Raw genomic sequence first — 22,623 nt, 5'->3', positions numbered from 1 at the left:
CGCCGCCCTGGGCTCCTAAGTGTATGAAAGTAAGGCACGAAGCGACGGCGCCGAATACCCATATTTCACAAAGAATTTTAGAGCGCCCGCCGCGGGATTCGAACCGGCGACCTTAAGTTTGTGCACCACCTATTTCTTTCAACGTGTGCGTGTGTGAGTGAGCAATAAAATTCCCAACGTAAGGTCCGTCTTTGTTGAAAGTCTGATAGACGCTAAATCCTCCAGAGGCTAAGTTTTAGCTTAAATAGTTGGCACGGCACCCAAGTAGCAAGTAAAACATCGCTTTTTATTGTTTTTGTTGATCAATTGTTCCACTAGCGTTTTTATACGTTAATTATTCAACAAGTGTCATACAATTTGGTCAATTGTTTACATTTTGATCAAAAAACCATTATTCAACATGGTTGTATAACACAAATGCCAAATCTAGCAACGGATTACGAGTAGTTCATTTTGAAGTTTATTCTGACTTAAATGAAACATGCTTGTAGAACTCGAAAAGTAAAATGACATTTGCAGACATGATGTTTCATTTCAGTTTGCTAAACATGATAACATAGTAGATTTAACCTTTGGTTTCAGCTGGGATTTCTCGTAAGCAAGTTGTTTATGTGTAGTTCGCGTTCGTGTTTTAAAAACCGAGCAAGAACATGTTGCCGAAACAAGCACATATATTTCTAAAAATAGAAACAGCTAATGTTCAAAGGAATTTTTGACAAACTGTTAGTGAACATGGTAAAACCTAGATGACCGCAGACTTCTTATTGACGTTTAATCCTGCTCATCCAACATAACCCCTCGTGGAAAGATGCGCGCCCGGACTTGACATTTGGAGTGATCTTGGGTTCGATACTTGCCCTGAGAATTCTTCATCAAAAAGAAAAACTGAAAATGCAGCAACGGGAACCAACAGCAGTAGCAGAGTACTAGCAAGCGATGTTGATTAGCACTCAAACATGATTGAAAAAAATCTAGATTACACCTGGTGTATGTCGATTCTGTCAAATGCCTTACTAAAGTCTGTGTAAATTGCTTCTACGAAATTGCGATTATGCATTGCATTCAGTGTAAAATTTACAAATTCTAAAAGGTTGGTGCTAGTAGAGCGGCCTTTAAAAAAGCCGTTCTGTTTACATGTGATGCGGTTTTTTACTTGCTGAAAGATTTTTTCATTTATAATAGATTCGAAAAGTTTTGGAATGCAAGACAAAAGGGCAATTCCGCGATAATTACGTATGTCTGATTTTGGGCCTGACTTGAAAATAGGCACCAAAAAAGACTTTTTCCATGTTTGTGGGAATTTTCCAGTATTTATTGACATGTTGAAAAGATGATGCAGTGGATATGTCAATTCTTCTGCAAGGTTCTTTAGGAATGCAGGTGCTATTCCGTCGGGTCCTGGTCCTTTTGATGAGTCTAAATCCTTCAATGCCTGGCGTACTTTCGTTTCTGAATTGACTGAGACGTCATTTGGAAATTCCGGTATATATGAAATGTAGTCGCGATCGCGGTCTTCTTCTTTGAAAATTTTTGAAAAAAGATTGCAAATTTCTTTTGAGTTACTGCCTACATTTTCGTCCAGTTGCATTTGCGATGGGAAGTTACTACTTTTGGATTTGGATTTTACGTAATTAAAGAAATTTTTCGGGCATGATTTGACTTCAGATTCGACTTTACTATTATATTCTTCGTTGGCAGAATTGAGTGCCGAAAAAAAATGGTCGGAAATATTCAGATAACTCAGAAGATTTGTGTCATTTGTATTGTTTCTGTATAGTTTGTAGGCTTTTTGTTTTCTATTTTTTAAATTTCTTAGTTGTGGAGTGAACCACACTGGGTATTTATTGCCTGTGTTATTACGTCGTCTTCTTCTAGTAGGTACGGTTTCAGATGTTATAGTGTTAATTTCCGTATAGAATTTTCCTACTAATTCGTCGACATTTCCTTCATTATTAAATAAATTTTGCCAGTCAATTGCAAGTAGTTTACGTTTGGCTTCTACAAAGATTGTTTTATTGTATTTCAGGACTTCTTCATATTCCCAGTCAATGGGCAAAGTGTTTTTATGGACATAAATAGAATATTCAATTGCTGTATGAAAGACTTCATTCTTCCAAAGGGGGGTTACAGATTCTTGTACATGAAAGTCTTCAATACAGTTAGTGAATAAAAGGTCTAAAAATGAATTTCTTTGGTTTTTTACATGATTGATTTGGAAAAGTCCATAATTGGCAATATTGTCAAAGAGAAAATGCAAAGTTTCATTTTCCCCAATGACTGGGAGAATAATTGCTTCATTTTCTTGGTCAGATATAAATTCGACTTTGCTTTGATAAAAGTCGCCATAAATGTGAAGTTTTACTTCCGGTTCCATTTTTGATGTTATGATTTCTACTGTTTTAAAGAATAGTTCATACGACTATTTATTTGCATGGTCCGGCGGAAAGTATACTGATGCAAAAATGTGTACTTGGCCTGCAATAGTGGCTTTGGCCCAGACTTGTTCAAATTGAAAATGTTTTTCAGTTACAATTTCTTTTGGATTAAGTCTGGCATTTATGGCTAAGAGGACGCCGCCTCCTGACTTTTTCTGACTGAGATTTAAATTTCTATTGCCTAGGAATACAAAATAATTGTTTCCAAAAATTTCTTCAGGGTGGACGCTTTCGTCCCAGTTAATCATTATTTTCAAATAACTCTTACATTCACTCTATCATGCATACACTTCACTAAAGACAACTACGCCAACCATATTATATACGCGGTAGGGTGTTCCCTTGGTCGTTCGCTGTGAGTTGTGGATTGCCTGCTTCTCTAATGAAGGTTCGACTGGGGGGGCATGCTTATTAATTTCTCGTCGCTCCATACCCTCAGTGACGTGATGGGAGCAAGGGCGTCTATGCAAAGTGTCCCTACACCCGCTACAAATTTCCGGCGCTTGGGGAGGGAAAAGGGAAATAATTTCTTTTTATGCGCCGGTATTTGTAGCATTAAAATTTGTGCAAAAAAACTTATGCACGTGAGTGTACAGATTACGGAGTAAAAGATGATCGAATTGTTCACCTAGCGCTCACATGTGTTTCGGGACCAAGTTGCCTGCGGGTATGGGGATCATACATACATACATACTTACATACATACATACATACAACGACACCAGCAAAGAGATCCGGACTCGTATTTTTGCTGGGAATCGTGCGTACTTCGGATTACGGAAAACTCTCACTTCGGATCGAGTGCAACGCCGCACGAAGCTGACGATGTACAAAACACTGATCAGACCGGTAGTCCTCTATGGCCACGAGACCTGGACGATGCGGCAAGAGGACGAACGTGCCCTTGGAGTTTTCGAACGGAAGGTGCTACGAACGATCTACGGTGGAGTGCAGGTGTCTGACGGAGTGTGGCGAAGACGCATGAACCACGAACTGCACGCGTTTCTTGAAGAACCGACCATCGCCACCCAGGCGAAAATCGGGAGGCTCAGGTGGGCCGGCCATGTCGCTCGAATGGACGAAAGCCAGCCTGTCAGACTGCTATTTGACCGCGCTGAACCAGCTGGCGGAACAGGCAGAAGAGCAAGGAAACCGCGCGCACGGTGGGAAATTGGAGAGTAGCAGCACAAGACCGAGAAAGACGGAAGCGTCTTCTTGCTACAGCACGCGTACCTGGTGCGCTATGCTGATTACTTGTGCCGTGTTCCTTCTCTCTGCGTCCCGCCTGTCCCTCCTCCCAACCGCATTCACAACAATAGTAAATGAGTTCAACAACCAGTTCGGAAATCTCTTGGCGAACAAATGTGCTACTTGGGCATCCACGCAACAGAAACAGAATGTCACGCCGAGGGCAATCGACGAAACGCATACATACCATACCAATCAGGCTAATTTGAGCTTCAAAGTTGTCCCGGCATCCAAAAACTTTGAGCACCCCAGTCCTAAAAAAATAGTTTTTTGAATGAAAACTGATGTTTTGCGCAAAGTCTTGTATCAAAATATGCCATATTTAACATCTCCAGCGTATAAAACATATTCGGTTATAAAATTGAGACTCAACAAGAACAATTTCATATCGAAACATTGTTTTGGGTTTGATGGAATTGTAAAATTTTATTAATAAAAATTGATTTTCAAAGAATTATTGATTTTTTTACCACAATCGGAGGTACCAAAAAGTTTTTATTGTAGACTTGGAGTACAGGCCATGCCTCAATTTCGCCACATAGGGTATGGTGGTATCTACGTTTTTGAGAAAGATACGACAATTTTGAAAAAAACACGACTTTTCAGTAATTAGTAAATATCTCTGGAAGTAAGTATCCGACAGATGTCATTCAAAGTCGAAGTTGTAGTGCTTGTAAAAACCTTTCAAATGAAACCAAGCGAGCAGGTTTACGAATTGCCAAACATGAGATATGAGCATTTTAAAAATTCGGCCTTTTTTTTTTGAACATTTTTGCAAAATTTTGAAATGATATTTTACCTCACTTCCCCGCATCGTAGTGGGCTCATATTTGGCATGAGTTCATCTTTTGTGTAGACCAACAAACGCTGAAAGTTTCATCAAAATCGGAGCTCATCGATGCGAGCAGCGTGCCCCATAGCAAAAATCTGGCTCTTTAGATTTCTTCAAAATGTTGAAAGGGGAATCAAGCTACCCCTACCATTTTTAAAATGCCGGTTTAAAATATTTCTTTAAAACGCTTGGCATGATTCGAAGAGTTCATCTGATGAAATACCCTTATTAGCCAAACATAGATGAATGTTTAAGCTTTCAATTCATGCAAAAAGTTAATAGTTTTGTGAGAAATTGACAGAGTTATGTACGATACAAAAAAAGGGGATTAAGTCTCCCCACTCTCCCCTATAGGGGAAAGTGGGGCAAGTGTAACAAGCTAAGGAAATGCTCGTTATAACCCATTTAAAACGTTTAAAAATCTGTCGGATTTATTAGAATCATCTTATTCCAGGTCTTGACTGAGACTTTGATAGAGCAAGTTTAAAAAAAAATCTGTTTTTTAATGTAAAAAATTGATTTTTTTCGATTTTTCGTACGTTCTATTCAACTAGTGGGGCAAGACCAGGGGGATGCTAAAGGCCGCCATCTTGGGTGATTGAGATTGATAACGCGCGAAAACTGCGAACAGTGAAAACTAAATTATTTTTTTATTAATAATTCAATTTTTGTTATAAGAATTACTGTAGTAAAAGTCAAATTACACAGTAGTTAAGCTAAACGTTTTATGTGATAAAAGTACAACTTTAAATTAGGTCATCCCCCCCGATGCGTGCTTAATAATCCCAACTTGAGTAGTTTATTTTGCAAATAAATTGATGAAAATCATCTCAAAACATACACTAATTAGGTCCTAAAATGAAGCTTAGATTGCTGATATTATTGTTTACAGCGATAAAGCTTATTTTTCTGAGTACAATGACCCTTTGTACGACCACAAAGCGTTTAAAATTGATTTTTAAATCAATTTTGAAAAATTAACCTCGCGATCCTTCTTGACAGAAAAGCTCCTACTTGACAGCTCGTTCCAAGGGGACCATAGTTCATTCATCGAAAAAATGTTGTCTCGTTAAAAAAAATGCATTAAAATGAAAAAAAGTGATCATAAATGGTTTTTAATCGTGTTTTTTACCGTTGTACATAAAAATTGACATAGGGCTTTAGTATCCAATTGTAAACGTACATTGCGGTAAAATTTTACATAAAAACAAAAATTACTTTATTTCCATTTTATGCCTGCAGTTTTTGTACTTTTTTTACAGTGCGCAGTTGCTTTGTTTTGGTTCCGTAACGAACAGCTGTTCTTTTGTGCTGGCGCCATAATTGACAGCTCCCTTTTGTTCTGGTGCCGAAGTTGACAGCTTGTGTTGGCTGTGAGCGAGATGCCTGTAGTGAGATATAGATGTCGCCCCCCTGGGCAAGACGAACAACCCGTTGGGGCAAGAGTAAGGGAGCGTTCTTTTATTACGTAACGCAGTTAGGGGGGGGAGGGGGTGTCGGTGTCTGTTACGAAATGTTACGAAAATTGGGGGAGGGGGGGTGTGCTGAAAAATTCTGTTACGTAACGCAAAATTTTCATATAAGCACTCATAAAAATTTGCAAAAAGACCTTGCGTTACGCGTTACAGGGGGGGTAGGGGGGATGGCTCATCTGTTACGATTTGTTACAAAGGGGGGGGAGGGGGGTCAAAAATCCCAAATTTTGCGTTACGTAATAAAAGAACGCTCCCTAAGGCTACCAACTGTACGGATTTTTTCCTTACCGTACGGATTTTCAACCTTCTCCGCGGATTTTTAACAGGCCGGAATTTTGGTACGGAATTTTTTGCATAATACGGATTTGTACGGAATTATTTCATTGCTTTTTTGATTGGACCAAAGCTTTCTCTAATACGATATTTTTATTTAACTGTCAGTTTGATTTTAAAGGGATAACTTGCATAACTTTTCGGGTTTCCCTCAGTTCAAACTTGATTGTCAATGATTGTTCTTTTCAAAATCCTTACAAAACAAAAAAAAAATCAAAAATCAAACCATCCACATTAACGACCTCCGGGTCTTTTGTGGTCTCTATTGCAAGTTTCTGCTCGAACCTAGGAGTCCGAAGGCTTGAATGGGGAGAGCACCCAAACCTCTTTCTACTCCAAGGAACCTTCCACCCCAGTGTTTGAACTGACGACCTTTGGATTGCGAGTCCAACCGCCGCCAGCGATTCCACCGGAGTAGGCTTGGTTTGGTGTGGTGTTTGTACTTATGGCATGGAGACGACTCCTACACCTGGAATGACTTAACGGCCTAACAACCAAGGCCGGGACCGACATTTTACTTCCTCATCCGATGGAAGGTTGTAGCAGATGGGAATCGAACCCAGAATCATCCGCTTACAAAGCGGACAGCGTAACCATTCGGCCACGCACTGCCACTGCCTTACAAAACATATTTATTAAATAAAAGATCAAATTTTGGCTTGTGAAAACCTTGTGTTGTGCTTGTATTTATAGGACCTCTAGAAATGTTTTCGTGAAAACACTAACAATGATATTATTCGTAAAAGCAAACTTGGCATTTCGTAAACTTTTAAACGTATAACAAAAATATTTTTAATTCCCAAATTCCAAACTTATCTAAATAATTCCTTGACAGTTTTTGTTATACCATGGTGTCATATCGGTAAAGTATACGGATTTTGGCTTAGCAAGAGTTGGTAGCCTTAGGCAAGAGGAACAATGCATGAAAAAACATGCTAATTTACTAACAATTGAACTATTATCACTTAGATACCGTAAAACGGGGTGACTTTGATAGCCGGGGTGACTTTGATAGGTTCGCGATTTTTCCGCAAATTGAAGAGTACAATTAAAATACTTACGGAATTGTTTAGAATCATACTGACTATGGTACAAAAGTGTTCAAAGTACCTCAAAAAGAACTTTTCATAAAATTTTGAAAAGTTTAAAAAGTTAGTTGACTATAGTTATGAAAATGTTGATGATAGTCATTATTTTAAACTTCTTAAAGTGTCATGATTTTCTCAATTAACAAGATTTTTAATCGGAGAACGGAATGCATTTTCGGATTCCTTGGACAATTTTCCACTAGGAGAAGGTTAAATAAGTTTGTAAGTAATAAATAATATGTGTTTTTGAAACACAATTGAAAAAAATCTCTAAATTTATAAGCAATTTTAGTTGAACAAATTTCATGTAAAATGTGAAAATTGGTGATTCGTGCTTCGAATTCAGTATAAAATGCAATATAAATCGATAATTTTATAAACAAAACTAGTTTGAAAAAATTTCAGGCAAAATTCCGATTTTTTAACAATATTACCTAAAATATACACTCAACCCCCGGTGGTTGGTCACTTTTTCGTTTGACACTTTTTTAGTTTGTACCCCGTTGGTTGGTCAAAGTCAAACTAAAAAGTGACGAACTGTCACTTTTTACACGGCGCTCACGCACACTATCAAAAGAAACGTTTGGTGGTGTGTGTGAACTCCGTGTAAAAGGGGTGTCAAACTAAAAAGTGACCCCGTTTGTTTGACAACAGTTAGTGTCAAACCATCGGGGTTTGAGTGTATATGCATTTTGTTGAAAAGCTTATAAACTTAGTTAACTAAATATAAACATTGATGTTTTTCTTCAAAACTATATCAGCTACTTTAGTGATGGTACATTTAACATACAAATAAAGTTTGAACACCTTAAATATGATTTTAACAAGAAAAACTATGACTATCAAAGTCACTCCGGAATTTAAACTAAGAACTTTCAACGTATTTTTTTTCTAAACACTATTGAAAAAACTTGTTTGCCAAAATAGTGCATGGACTTTGTGTGGCCTTTTTTTTGTTTTTGTTGAGCCTTATGACCACTGCGACCAATTAGGAGAATATTGTGGTGTGACTCTTTTTTGTAGCAAATCAGGTTAACCCACCACCATGGAACGATGAGAGACAGCTCCTGTTTACTGCATGTTGTCCCAGTTAGGGTCGACTTGTTTTATAAAGTCTATCACCCTACTAGTACGGAAATGGTTGATATTGGAGGGATCCCTTTCCCAAAAAATAATATTCTAGTTTGAATCAGAGCACCACAATTACACAAAAGGTGCTCTGATGTTTCATTCTCAGTATTACAAAATCGACAATTTGCGTTTGGAATTTTCCTCATATTAAATAAGTCGTATTTGCATGGACCAGTTAGTAAACCAGTTATCACCCTTAATTTTTTTTTTATCTAGTTTTAATAGTTCCCGAGATAGTTTTCCACCTGGAAAGATAAATCTTTTTGCTTGTCTGGAAGTATCTGTAGAATTCCAGATTGAATTGATTGTTAATTGTTCCCAACGTTTTAGCTCCATTTTCAGAGAACAATCTGGAACACCAAAGAAAGGTTCTGGGCCAATGAAGTCAGTTTCAGATCCTTTCCTCGCCAGGCTGTCCGCATTTTCGTTTCCTAAAATTCCACAATGCCCAGGAACCCAGTAAAGATTGACCGAGTTCTTTTGGGACAATTGCTTTAGTAATTTGATTCCTTCCCATACTAGTCTTGACTGGCAGGTAAACCCTTTCAGAGCATTCAGTGCTGCCAAGCTGTCGGAAAAGATACAAATATTAGCTAATCTATAATTTCTTTTAAGGCAAATGTGCAAACATTCAATTATTGCATAAACTTCTGCTTGAAAAACTGTTGGAAATTGCCCCATTGGAACAGATGTCTTAATTCCTGGTCGAAACACTCCAGCTCCCGTTTTATTATTCATTCTAGAACCATCCGTGTAGAACAGAATAGAGCCTGGACGAAGATTAGGCCCACCATTATCCCACTCGTAGCGACTTTTAGCGTCCACTGTGAACGGAATGTCATAGTTAGCCTTTGTCGGCATTCAGTCTACTATTGAGTTTAACACCGGATTCAAGGTAAAGTTTTTAAAGACTTCTAGGTGCCCTGTCAAATCTTCATCCTGAATTCTTGTGGATCGATTCATTAATAAAGCACTCTTAAGGGCTTCTAATTCTATGAATTTATGAAGAGGAAGTAAATTTAACAAGGAGTTAAGTGCAGCAGATGAAGTGCTGTGCTCAGACGTGCATCCGCTCTAACTCCTCTTTTAGAAGAACTTGTTTGGCATTTGGCGTAGATGATTCCCAGCATGTCGTGCCAGTGTTTAGAGTAAACTAATTACGCTAATCTTGAAGGCTCCCGAAGACCCTGAGAGGCTATATTATAAACCATGTGAGATACAGGGTAAGAACCGTTAAGTGCACTCAAAGAGCTTTTAAGACGTTCTTCTCAAGAGCTTATGAGAACAGTCACATGAAAATATACCTGAAGTCGTTTTTTCCAATGAACCAATGTTTTCTATACATTATTTATGCTAAAAACAAGACGTTTTTAACTGGCAACAAGCATAACATTAATTTAAACTTAAATGCCAACCAGAACAAGCTGAGTGCCGTTAAAAAGAGCTCTTAGTGCCGATGCATGTCTGGCTGTGCTTAGCTCCAGTTATTGAAATGGTGGCTAATCTTTGCAGCTTAGCTAATTTATTTTGTGCAATTGTTTCTTTAACTTTCGGCCACCACACAAGTGACGCATACGTAATTCTTGTTCTAACTATACATGTATATATCCAATAAATCATTTTGGGGCGGAGACCCCACTTTTTTCCAATAGTTTTTTTACTCAGCCATAGAAAATTAATTCCTTTATTTAATACATTATTCAGGTGAGCATTCCAATTAAGTTTCCTATCTAAAGTAATACCAAGATATTTCACTTCGTTAGAATACTCAATAGTTGTCCCACGAATAGCAAGATTAGGTAGTTTTTTTTTTTTTTTAAATTTATATTTATTTTGATTTTCTCTTCCATGTACATTCATTCAGTTAAAATATTATTGAGTGTCCAATCACAATCGATGACTTTTCACCTCAATTTTAAATACTAGCAACTTTCATTTATTCATGAAATATTGTAGCTTTCGCTATTCAGTGATTTCAAATGTAGGAGGTCCTACATGTACAAAAGGGAAAAGGGATACCTTAAAACTAACTTATAAACTATATAAAGAGCGGATCAATGCAGCTGAAGACTGCAATGATTTTTGTCGAAATGCATCAATTATCTTATTGGACATAACATCCAAAGTGTCAACTTCGGCTAATTGATGAAGTTCACTGGTGCTGAACCAGGGAGGAAGTTTCAGAATCATTTTCAGAATTTTGTTCTGAATCCTCTGAAGTTTTTTCTTCCTGGTTAAGCAACAGCTTGTCCAGATCGGCACAGCATAAAGCATGGCAGGTCTGAAAATTTGTTTATAAATTAACAGTTTATTCTTGAGACAAAGTCTAGAATTCCTGTTTATAAGTGGATACAAACATTTAATATATTTGTTACATTTAACCTGGATACTTTCAATGTGATCCTTGTAAGTAAGGTTTTTGTCAAAAGCAAGTCCAAGATATTTCACTTGATCCTCCCACTTTAAATTTACCTCATTCATCTTTATAATGTGATGACTTTTTGGTTTCAGAAAATCAGCCCTTGGTTTGTGAGGGAAAATAATAAGTTGAGTTTTTGCAGCATTTGGAGTAATTTTCCATTCTTTCAAATAAGAATTGAAAATATCCAAGCTTTTTTGTAATCTTCTTGTGATGACACGAAGGCTTCTACCTTTGGCGGAGATGCTTGTATCATCAGCAAAAAGTGATTTCTGACATCCTGGGGGCAAATCAGGCAAGTCAGAAGTAAAAATATTGTATAAAATTGGACCCAAAATGCTTCCTTGAGGGACGCCAGCACGTACAGGTAGTTGATCAGATTTGCTGTTCTGATAACATACCTGTAGAGTACGATCCGTCAAATAATTTTGAATAATTTTCACGATATAAATCGGAAAATTAAACCTTTTCAATTTCGCAATCAAACCTTTATGCCAAACACTGTCAAATGCTTTTTCTATGTCTAGAAGAGCAGCGCCAGTAGAATAGCCCTCAGATTTGTTGCTTCGAATTAAATTTGAAACTCTCAACAACTGATGAGTAGTTGAATGCCCAAGGCGAAATCCAAACTGCTCATCAGCGAAAATTGAATTTTCATTAATGTGCGTCATCATTCTATTAAGAATTATTCTTTCGAATAATTTACTAATAGATGAAAGCAAACTAATGGGCCGATAGCTTGAAGCTTCGGCAGGATTTTTATCCGGTTTCAAAATCGGAATTACTTTGGCATTTTTCCAACTACTGGGAAAATATGCCAAATCAAAACATTTGTTGAAAATTTTGACCAAGCTACTTAAAGTTGCTTCAGGTAATTTTTTAATTAAAATGTAAAAAATGCCATCCTCACCAGGGGCTTTCATATTTTTAAATTTTTTGATAATAGATTTTATTTCATTCAGATCCGTATTAAAAACATCATCTGATGAAAACTGTTGTTCAACAATATTCTGAAATTCTATCGAAATTTGATTTTCAATAGGACTCAGAACATTTAAGTTGAAATTATGGGCACTCTCAAACTGCTGAGCAAGTTTTTGAGCTTTCTCCCCATTAGTTAATAGAATATTATCACCATCTTTTAAAGAAGGGATTGATTTTTGAGGTTTCTTAAGAACCTTTGAAAGTTTCCAAAAAGGTTTGGAATAAGGTTTAATTTGTTCGACATCTCTTGCGAACTTTTCATTTCGCAGGAGAGTGAATCTGTGGTCAATAACCTTTTGCAAATCTTTTTGAATTCGCTTCAGTGCAGGATCACGAGAACGTTGATACTGTCTTCGGCGAACATTTTTCAGACGAATCAAAAGCTGAAGATCGTCATCAATAATGGGAGAATCAAATTTGACTTGGACTTTAGGAATAGCAATATTCCTAGCATCCAAAATTGCATTAGTTAAAGATTCCAAGGCTGAATCAATATCAGCTTTGGTTTCTAAAACAAAATCATGATTTAAATTATTCTCAATATGATGCTGATACCTGTCCCAATTAGCTTTGTGGTAATTAAACACAGAACTATTGGGTCTGGTAACTGCTTCATGAGAAAGTGAAAAAGTTACTGGAAGATGATCAGAATCAAAATCAGCATGAGTCACTAAAGGACCACAATACTGACTTTGATTTGTCAAAACCAAATCAATTGTTGATGGATTTCTAACAGAAGAAAAGCAAGTTGGCCCATTCGGATATAAAACCGAATAAAGACCAGAAGTGCAATCTCTGAATAGAATTTTACCATTGGAATTTACTTTTGAATTATTCCAAGATTGGTGTTTGGCATTAAAATCACCGATAATCAAAAATCGAGATCTATGCCGAGTAAGTTTATTCAAATCCCCTTTGAAATAATTTTTATTTTCCCCAGTGCATTGGAATGGCAAATATGCAGCTGCAATCATAATTTTCCCAAAAGAAGTTTCAAGTTCAATGCCCAAACTTTCAATAACTTTTAACTTAAAGTCACGTAAAGTGCTATAAGTCATACTACGGTGGATAACTATTGCAACTCCACCGCCATTTCGATTCATTCTGTTATTTGTTATAACTTTATAATCTGGATCACTTTTCAAATAAGTGCCAGTTTTTAAAAATGTTTCGGTTATAACAGCAACATGCACGTTATGAACTCGTAAAAAGTTGAAAAATTCATTTTCTTTCGCTTTTAAAGAGCGAGCATTAAAATTCATAATATTGATGGAACTACTTAGATCCATGATTAAACTTCAGGGTAAGAACAACATCATTCGCAAATTTTAATCCAATCTGGATTGCTTCCATCATGGATGTAGCATTACTCATTGTTTGAATCAAACCAAACAGTGAGTTTTGCAAAAAAGTCATTTTTTCAAACGTTACATCGCCGAGATCAGAAGATCCCAAAGCGTTGCCAGCAGAAAAATTTTCAAATGAAATTTGAGGTACCTGCCCAATTTGAAAATTGGTAGAGGATTTAAAATTCGTGGATGAACCCGAACCCGAAACGACGTTGGCATAAGAAATACCATTAGTGTTACCTAACTTTTCCACGGTAGGGGTATTGTTCGAGTGAGACAGCACGAACGTTTGATTTAAAGATGCAGGTATAACCTGACTTTGAGAAAATTTCGGTTTGGATTTCGGCTGATGCTTAGCACGAGAATCCAAAACCTTTTTTCTGATGGGGCAATCCCAGAAATTTGATTTGTGATTTCCACCACAATTTGCACATTTAAATTGGATGACTTCTTTCACGGGACAATTGTCCTTGTCGTGAGAAGAATCCCCGCAAACCATGCATTTTGGAACCATGGCGCAATGATCAGTACCGTGACCGAATGCCTGGCAACGCCGGCATTGGGTCAGATTCTGGCCATTACCGCCATGTTTCTTAAAATGCTCCCACTTTACCCGTACATGGAACAAAAACTGAACTTTGTCCAAAAGTTTCAAATTGTTGATTTCATTTCTATTGAAATGAATCAGATAAAATTGTGAAGTCAAACCAAAGCGAGAAATATTCCCGTTTGATTTTTTCTTCATTGGTATTACTTGGGATGGGGCAAAGCCAAGCAACACCTTAAGTTCGTTTTTGATCTCATCCACCGACAAGTCGTTGGAGAGAACTTTCAGGACCGCCTTGAATGGACGAGCATTCTTGGTTTCATACGTGTAGAAATTGTGTTTGTGGTTTTTCAAATAACCAACAAAAGTTTGGTGATCTTGTAAAGATTCCGTCAACAAGCGACATTCTCCTCTTCGGCCAAGCTGAAACGAAACCTTCAAATTGCAAGTTTCCTTGCAATTTTTCAGTTGCGTTCGAAAGCTGGCCAAATCGGAGACGGAAGTCACTACAATTGGCGGAGCCTTTACTCGTTTCTCGAAGGCAGAAGGCTCAGTACGAGGAGAAGGATCCTTGTCAACAGTTTCGGATAAAACACCGAAACTATTTGCCAATGGAATTGGAGGATTGACCTCACTTTCAGAATCAGAATCAGACCTCAGAAGAGGCTGTTTTCTTTTTCTGTTTCCGTTAGCCGGTTTAGCGTTCAAACGCTTCACCGACGTAACGACCAAATCTTCAGAAGATTTGCGTTTACCTTTGTTTTGACGCATTTTGCAAGCAAAGTTCTCTTTAAAAAGATGGCTTCGTTTGTAAAATACAACAAAATTTCAGGTGGGGTTAGTCTTGAAAAGACTGTTTAGAATTTTGGAAAGTAACTCAGGTAGTCTTTAAAAAGACTGTGAATTTTGTTTGAAATAACTCTGAGCTTAGGTAGTAAAAAATACCGCAGCTCTAGTGTCCGTTCACCACGAAGGTTCGCAAGACACTGGCAAGATTAGGTAGTGCTAGTGTCCTTCGTCTTGTGAACGGTATTATAACTGTTTTAGAGGGATTTATACCAAGACCCTCATTTTTACACCATTTTGAGATAAAATTCAAAGCCGATTGCATTCGGTTACAAATTTCGCTTTTCCCCCTAACTATTATACAGATGTCATCCGCATAGCTGATCAGTTCAAAGCCGAGACTCGCCAACTTTTTCAGAAGATCGTCGACTACTAATGACCATAGCAGAGGTGATAGAACTCCACCTTGTGGACATCCCCTCCGTGGTCTGATTACCAATCGTTCTCCTCCAAGGTCGGCAGATATCTCCCTTTCAATCAGCAATGTCTAGGAAAGTAGCCAGAGCTACTTCCTTGGTTTTGAGGGACTTCTCAATTTTAGAAACTAAACAGTTTAAAGCAGTTATAGTAGATTTACCACTTTGGTATGCAAATTGGCTATTACTAAGAGGAAATTTGATCAAGAACGTTTTTTTTACAAAATCATCAAGAATTTTTTTCCATAGTTTTCAATAGAATAGAAGAGAGACTAATTGGACGGAAGGATTTGGGACTTGTTTTGTCCCTTTTCCCAACTTTTGGAATAAATATGACCCGTACCTCTCTCCAAGCTTTTGGGATATAGCTAAGAGCGATACTGGCTCGAAAAATGTCTGTTAATTTAGCATTGATAATATCTTTATCCTGCTGGAGAAGAGCAGGAAAGATGCCATCCATCCCTGCGGATTTAAATGGTTTGAAAGAGCTCACCGCCCAGTCAACCTTGGAACGAGTAAATATTTCACAGGCTTGATTATGGGCAAGTACAGACCAATCTTTTGTCAGTCTTTCGCCCACGGCCTGATCTATACAACTTATTACCTTGGTCGAGCCAAGAAAGTGAGATTCCATCATTAAATCCAGAGTTTCAGATGCATTTTTTGTAAAACATCCATCTGCCTTTTTAAGATTTCCTAGACCGTTTGAATGATCTTTGGAAAGAGCTTTTTGTAATCTTGCGACTATTGGAGTTTCCTCGATTTTTTCAAAAGAACGTCTCCAGTCGTTGCGTTTAGAACGTTTTATTTCTTTATTTATTGTATTCAGTCAGGGCTTTTTTATATGAGTCCCAATCTCCAGTTTTTTTTTGCTCTGTTGAACAACCTTCTAGATTTTTTCCTTAACGCAGCTAATTTTTCATTCCACCAAGATACCTCACGATTTGAAGATCTTTGCTAGACTGGGCAACTAGCGGAGTAAGAATTGGTTATAGCAATAATTAATTCAGACGAAGCCTTCTCCAACTGATCAACAGTACGGATTTCGGCCTCGGAATTGAAATCGTAGTCATTTAGAAGAAGTTTATAGGAGTCCCAATTGGTTTTCTTGGGATTCCTATAACTTCCAACTATCATTTCTCCTGCATTGTATTCGAATTCAATTTGTTTATGGTCTGAGAGTGATATTTCATCAGAAACCTTCCAATTTATAACTCTTTCAGAAATAACTTCGCTACAAAACGTGAGGTCAAGAACCTCCTGTCTTGTTGCTGTAACTAAAGTGGGATTATCATCATTGTGACAAATGTCAATATTGTTAGTTGTTAAGTAATTGAGCAAATTCTCACCTCTATTGTTAATGTTAGTGCTACCCCATACTGTGTGATGAGCATTAGCGTCGCACCCAACAATAAATTGTTTATTTTTTTTTTTTGCAGTAAGAGATAAACATTGTTACATCAGCTGGAGGGGCCTCCTCGGTGTCTCCGGGGAAGTACGCAGATGCAATACACACCCAGGTACTTCCTCTGACCGTAGGGACCTCAATTTGAATTGCAATAATGTCTCTTGAAATAAATTCGGTTATTGGAATGAAATTTGTATCATTTTTTACAATCATAGCTGCTCTAGGGTTGGGAGAACTATTATCATATAATAGTTTACCCATTTGAGCTGAAATTCCTTTAATTTTACCCTTATTTATCCAGGGTTCTTGAATGAGCCCTACGTCAATATTATTTTTACTAAACCTTCTGCTAAGAACGGCTGACGCTCCTTTGGCGTGATGAAGATTAATTTGAATAAATCGTTTCATTGTTGAATTTTTTTCACCTTTTTTTCGGGAAGGAGGTCTCCCTTTAATATTTGATTTATTATTATTTCAAGTCTGTAAGAACCGTCTTCAGAACCCTGTGCGATCATCGCCCTGGGGTTCGTAAGACAGTCCTTAATTCGAATAAATTGTTTCATTGCTGGACTTTTCCACCTTCTATTTCGGGTTGATGGTCTCCCTTATTTATTTGATTTTTTATTTTCAAGTCTGGAAGAACCATCTTCGGAACCCTGTGCGATCAACGCCCTGTGTGGCCTACCCTAGTACATGTTTTAAAAATAATAATCTTGAGAAAAACCTTACCTGTTGCAAAATATTCCAAAAACAAATTGAAATCCTATCAAAGTCACCCCGGTTTACGGTACATCAGATTAGGATGTATTTGAAACGTTTCTTTCATGTTTAGATTAAAAAATAATATTTTACTAAAAATTTGACCGTTTTTACGAAAAAAAAAAAAATACTTAGATGATAAATAGTAAATTTTCATGATATTATTATATCGTGTATGGACAATTTTTTAAACAATTGATTATCAGTTTTTAAGAATTTTTATGTATTTTTTTTTCACAATAAAATGTGTTGCTGCAGCAATTCGTATTTTTTCCATACTAAAAATCTATATGGTACGCTTGCCCCACTTAAACAAGATTTTTTAAAAGCTCTCTACAAAAATAACCAAAACATAAATCATACTTTATAATACGTGCAAGTCATTGGTAGGGACACTACTGATGTAGGAAAAATAGCATTTTGATAAAATGAGCCTTAAAACGAGCCTTATTTTGTACTTTCCAAATATTATAAGGAAACAAAGGTTTTGAAAAAAACTTCATTCAATATTATGCCCCGTGGCGTTTTTAGCAGATTTTAGAATCGGCTAATTGCATTGCTAGCAACAATTCCTCATACTGAAAATCATCAAAATTGTAAAAATTACGGCCTTACTAGCGATTTTTCCTCTTGCCCCATATGGTCGTCTTGCCCCACCTTCCCCTACTTGTTTGAAAAAATTTGAAAAAAATTACAGATGTCTTTTGAGTTACTGCCTACATTTTCGTCTAGTTGCATTTGCGATGGAAAGTTACTACTTTTGGATTTGGATGTTACGTAATTAAAAAAATATTTCGGGCTTGACTTGACTTCAGATTCGACTTTACTATTATATTCTTCGTTGGAAGAATTTAGTGCCGAAAAAAATTGGTCGGAAATATTCAGATTATTCAGAAGATTTGTGTCATTTGTAATGTTTTGGTATAATTTGTAGGCTTTTTGTTTTCTATTTAATTATTTTTTCTTCGGACTCCTAGGTTCGAGCAGAAACTTGCAATAGAGACCACAAAAGACCCGTTAATGTGAATGGTTTGATTTGTTTTAATTTTAAAATCCAACATTAATGACGCCCACCTCGGGTTTCATACCGGTGACTTCTGGATTGTGAGTCCAATGCGCGGTCCGATTGATCTACATAGGCAGACTAGTAAGCAAGCTTTCGGCCAGTCAAGTCGTCTGTTGTGTGCTATCTTGTGACAACGACCATTTTGGTCAAAAGTGAGTTAAGGATGACGTTTTGCTATACTTAACAAACATTACAAGTTGCTTTAATCCGATTTTGGAAATTCGCTTCCGTTTCCCGGATATCGCAAAACACACTTGTGACATAGACCATTTTATCATCAAAATTATCATGCACACTTGTGAAACGTCATACATGTTGTTGGAAAATGTGGAAATTTTTCAAAATTTTCACATATTTGTGTTGATACTTATTTTTTTAAAGCAATTCCATCTTTTGTTCTTGAAAATACACTGATTAAGTCGATTAAACTATTGATTTGAGCCAATTTTAGTTTGTATGGGAATTCTGTGCACACTGACACGTAGTACAATTTAACTTTCGAAACACACTTGTGACACTAGGGTGTAATATCAAAATCGATTTTCCAGCACAGCATTATTTTAGTTCCTTTTGGAGTCCTAAACAACTCACCAAAGTTAGACGAGTTTTGAACACGCTGTATCTTTTTATAGGAGCAAGTTAGCACCATACTCTCTTAGGGAAAGTTGTAGAGCACATTCCAGAGCATCCGAATATGAATCCGGTTTTGATATAGCGTGAAACGTGGATTTTTTAAATATCATAATTCAAAAAAATGATTTTTCCCATACAAACTTGTATGGAAAATTAAATCGCTTTGCGCAAAGTGGGGACTTAACCAATCGTTACCAAACTTTGGGGAGTTGTTAAGGACCCTATAAGGAACCAAAAAGTTGCTTTTCAGATTTTTGTTTACATAATTTACTGTATCTTCAAACTGGTGTAACCAAATTAGTTGAAACTTGGAGCGTTTGTTAAGCGATAGTATACGAGCCGATTGCTTCAAAAAGTTTGACTCTATCATCCATAATTTTTAAAATACTTTGAACATCGATTTTCTCGAATACTATCTAAATGGTCGTTGTCACAAGATAGCACACAACAGACGAAGTGTAGTTTTCTTCCATATGAAACGTTTCATCATTCACCAAAATTGTTACTTCGAGAATACGCCTCATTGCTCCAATTACAGTGGACTCTCTCGTTGTAGATATTGAAGCGGCTGAAAACTAAAAATCAATGCATGCTTCTTGAAAGGACTGAAAAATGTATCGACAGCTGAAGCAATATTGATATCGAGAAGATCGGCAGCCAGAAGGTCGACTGTAATTATCATTTTTTCCAAAAATCGAACTTCCTCTTAGTGTGATCAGAACAAAGATGAGGTAACATCTCAAATCTAAATTGAGATTGCCATAGTTTTTTTTTTTTGCGTGCTGCTGTATAATTCATCTCCTGTAGTTCACCAGCATTGAAATCTTTCGTATTTTGTGTCATTTGGGCATGAGTTCAAGTTCAGACCTTGTTTATAAAATATTTTTAGCATGTGTATGCAATAAAAAAGAAAGTGTAATGTTTGTAATAATGCATGAGGATTACACCATTAAAACAGTTATATTTTTTTATCTAATACAATCTGTTCATTGCTTGATTTACTACTTGCATGAAACAGATTTTGTTCAAGCTTTCAAGTTGGCTGTTGTTCATGTTGAAAGCTTCATGGTACCATGGAAAGTTTAATAAAATAACAAACACAACGAAAAGAAATAACAAATCGCTGAGGCTTGACGATACAACCCAGTTTGGTACAGGTTGTCTAGTAGTGCGCACGTAATTCATTTGTGGTTTATTTTTTCCTCAATAACTGCGTAGGTTTAGAAAAGATTTGCTCATAATACACAAAAAATACATATTTTCACAAGAATTCATGTCAAAACAAACTCATAAAACAATTATAAGCACACGTTCTTGGTATCAAATAAAACCTGCAAATTGGTGATCTGCTTCTTTTCCTCCTATAGTTGTAATAGTGTTCGTGTGATATCTTCTCTGTTTTGTTGGTGTTTCACAGGGTGCAAATATCATTGAGAAGAAAAAAAATCCATTCTGCTTCGTGTGGGTGGTTCTCAAATGCTTCCGTCTGTGGCTGGAGACTAAATGGTGAGTAAAGCAATACATTCCTCCAAAGATATTCTCGTACAATGACAAATTAAAGTGTGATGGTAGCTTAAATTCAATACTTTTGTTATTGTTATCGAAAAATATAATGAATTGGATATAACTTTATGTGCCACATTGTCAAAAAAAGCATTCAAGGTAATCTCTATACAGCAAGATTTACTTATGGCATTCTCTATATCAAGTGAACGATGAAAATGTATTGGTTGTCTTTTAAATCTGCCCACATAAAAAGTGTGAATCATATAATTCTATGATCAAAGGGAGCGTTCTTTTATTACGTAACGCAGAGGGGGGGGGGGAGGAGGCCGTGTTACGCTCAAGACAAAATTTTTAAAATTTGTATGGAAATTTTGTTACGAGGGGGGGATCAATAAATCCGATTTTTTACGTAACGTAATGAAAGAACGCTCCCATATGTGGAGACCTGATTTGACTTGGATTAACTATTGACGTAACAGCTTGTTACAATGCCATTTTTTGCAGTGTACCGACATTAATAATTATTCATGTTTACTTAGTAAAATGATTTTTTACAATGCAGAACACAATCAAGCATGAAATTTGCACAAAAAATGTTCGATGCAAAATCTTTTTATTAAAATATAACATAATAATTGACACAATCTTTGTATTTGCCAATCTAATCTAATCAGACCCTATCGCAGCAAATCTTTCGAAGGGATCCTGGAGAGTGCCTTAGGTTAGATGACGCCTAGCACTCTTCTTGTCATTTTGTAGTGCGCCATTGCATTAGAATGCATTGAAACATCACAAGCGTTAAACCGGCCAGGCCTACTGCGGAGGATCGAACCCCGCCTCGAGTGACTTTGATTTTTCGTTCATATTCATCATTTCAAATTTATGTGTTCTTAACTTTCTCGTTGGGAGCAAATGGGAATCGAACCCAGAACCATTCGCTTACAAAGCGAACACCGTAACCAGCCACGGCCGCTCCTTAACACAATCTTTGTATTTGTCAAATACATAAACTGGATAGAAAGTTAAGGCGTCATTCATAAAGTATGTCACGCTAAAATCGGCCAAAATTAACCCACCTCCCCCCTATGTCACACTTTGTCACGCTGGCTCTGACCGCCCCCCCACCCCTCGAAAAGTACGTCACGTTTGGTCGGATCCACTAGCGTGCCCAGCTCATTGAGAAAGGTGGGGCAATAATAATGACGTTTTGAAAAATACGTCATTTGTGGACACCCCCTGACCAAATTTAGAACAAATTTCTGAGGACGGTGGAGCAGTTGCCCCATGTTGCCCCACCCTGTGCACGCTAGTGGTCGGATCCACCCCTCCCCCCACCATCTTGAACAATTTTATCATGATTTTAAAAAAGGATTATTTTTAAATTTGGAATTCAATCTGGAATTCAATTTTTAACTTATACAGGTTGACCGATTCTTAGCGAAATTACACCAAAATGCCACATTTTTCAATTTTCAATGTGATTTCTCAAATGAAAGATTTCATTTTTATTGTGATTCAATATTTGCAATGTTCTTTAAATGCGTTTTCTTACCTTTTCATTTCGTGATAATGTGTAGAAGAGCAAAAGTCTAAAAAAATCAAACTGGCAAAACTGCAGCGATTGTTGTAGTGTGCCTTATAAAGTCCAGTTTTACGATGTTGTACCGTCACGCTACATTTTCATTTCAGGGGAAGTACTATATCAGCGGTTCTCAACCTGGGGTACATGTACCCCTAGGAGTACCACGAGCGGTCTAATGGGGTACCGGGAGACAAACCCCGTAATGGCGGACATTTAAACATAATATTTGAGAGAAAAGAAATAACAAACTGAGCAAAAAAATAATACCATATTTAAAGTGCCTATGCCGTTAGGCCTCGTGAGAAAGGCCCCCGTTACGGTGTCGAGAGAAAACCGGAGCTGGGTCTCGGTAGCTTCAAGGTGGCAGCCCCACCCCGAGACTAGGTATCGCAGCCCCAATCCGGCTGCATACCGAAACCAAAATCATTACGAACAATCAAGAAGGAATAAGGATCCGGAACAAACGGCATAGACCTAGGCACGAAAAGGACACCGATTGGAAACTCGGAACATGGAACTGCAGATCGCTACGTTTCGATGGGTATGAGTACGCTCTGTTGAACGAG

At 37.2% G+C, this 22,623-nt stretch overlaps 2 protein-coding genes across 4 annotated transcripts in view; both read left to right on the top strand.

Annotated features, from left to right (window-relative positions):
• Positions 1-22,623, top strand: part of LOC128092927 (uncharacterized) — a 158,775-nt gene that overhangs the window by 56,993 nt on the left and 79,159 nt on the right. The window lies entirely within an intron of this gene.
• LOC120424730 (uncharacterized) overlaps positions 20,118-22,623 on the top strand; it is a 117,809-nt gene continuing 115,303 nt past the window's right edge. Inside the window, exons 1-2 of one of the 2 annotated variants that reach the window (XM_052708100.1) lie at positions 20,118-20,183; positions 20,387-20,475. The gene's annotated coding sequence lies outside the window, so the exon portion shown is untranslated. Of the gene's footprint in view, positions 20,184-20,383; positions 20,476-22,623 lie in introns of those variants that run through there. The other variant, XM_052708101.1, reaches the window with a different exon arrangement.

Source organism: Culex pipiens, chromosome 1 (assembly GCF_016801865.2).
Source record: "Culex pipiens pallens isolate TS chromosome 1, TS_CPP_V2, whole genome shotgun sequence".
NCBI classification, from domain to species: Eukaryota; Metazoa; Arthropoda; class Insecta; order Diptera; family Culicidae; genus Culex; species Culex pipiens.
This window is presented reverse-complemented; position numbering and strand designations above follow the sequence as displayed.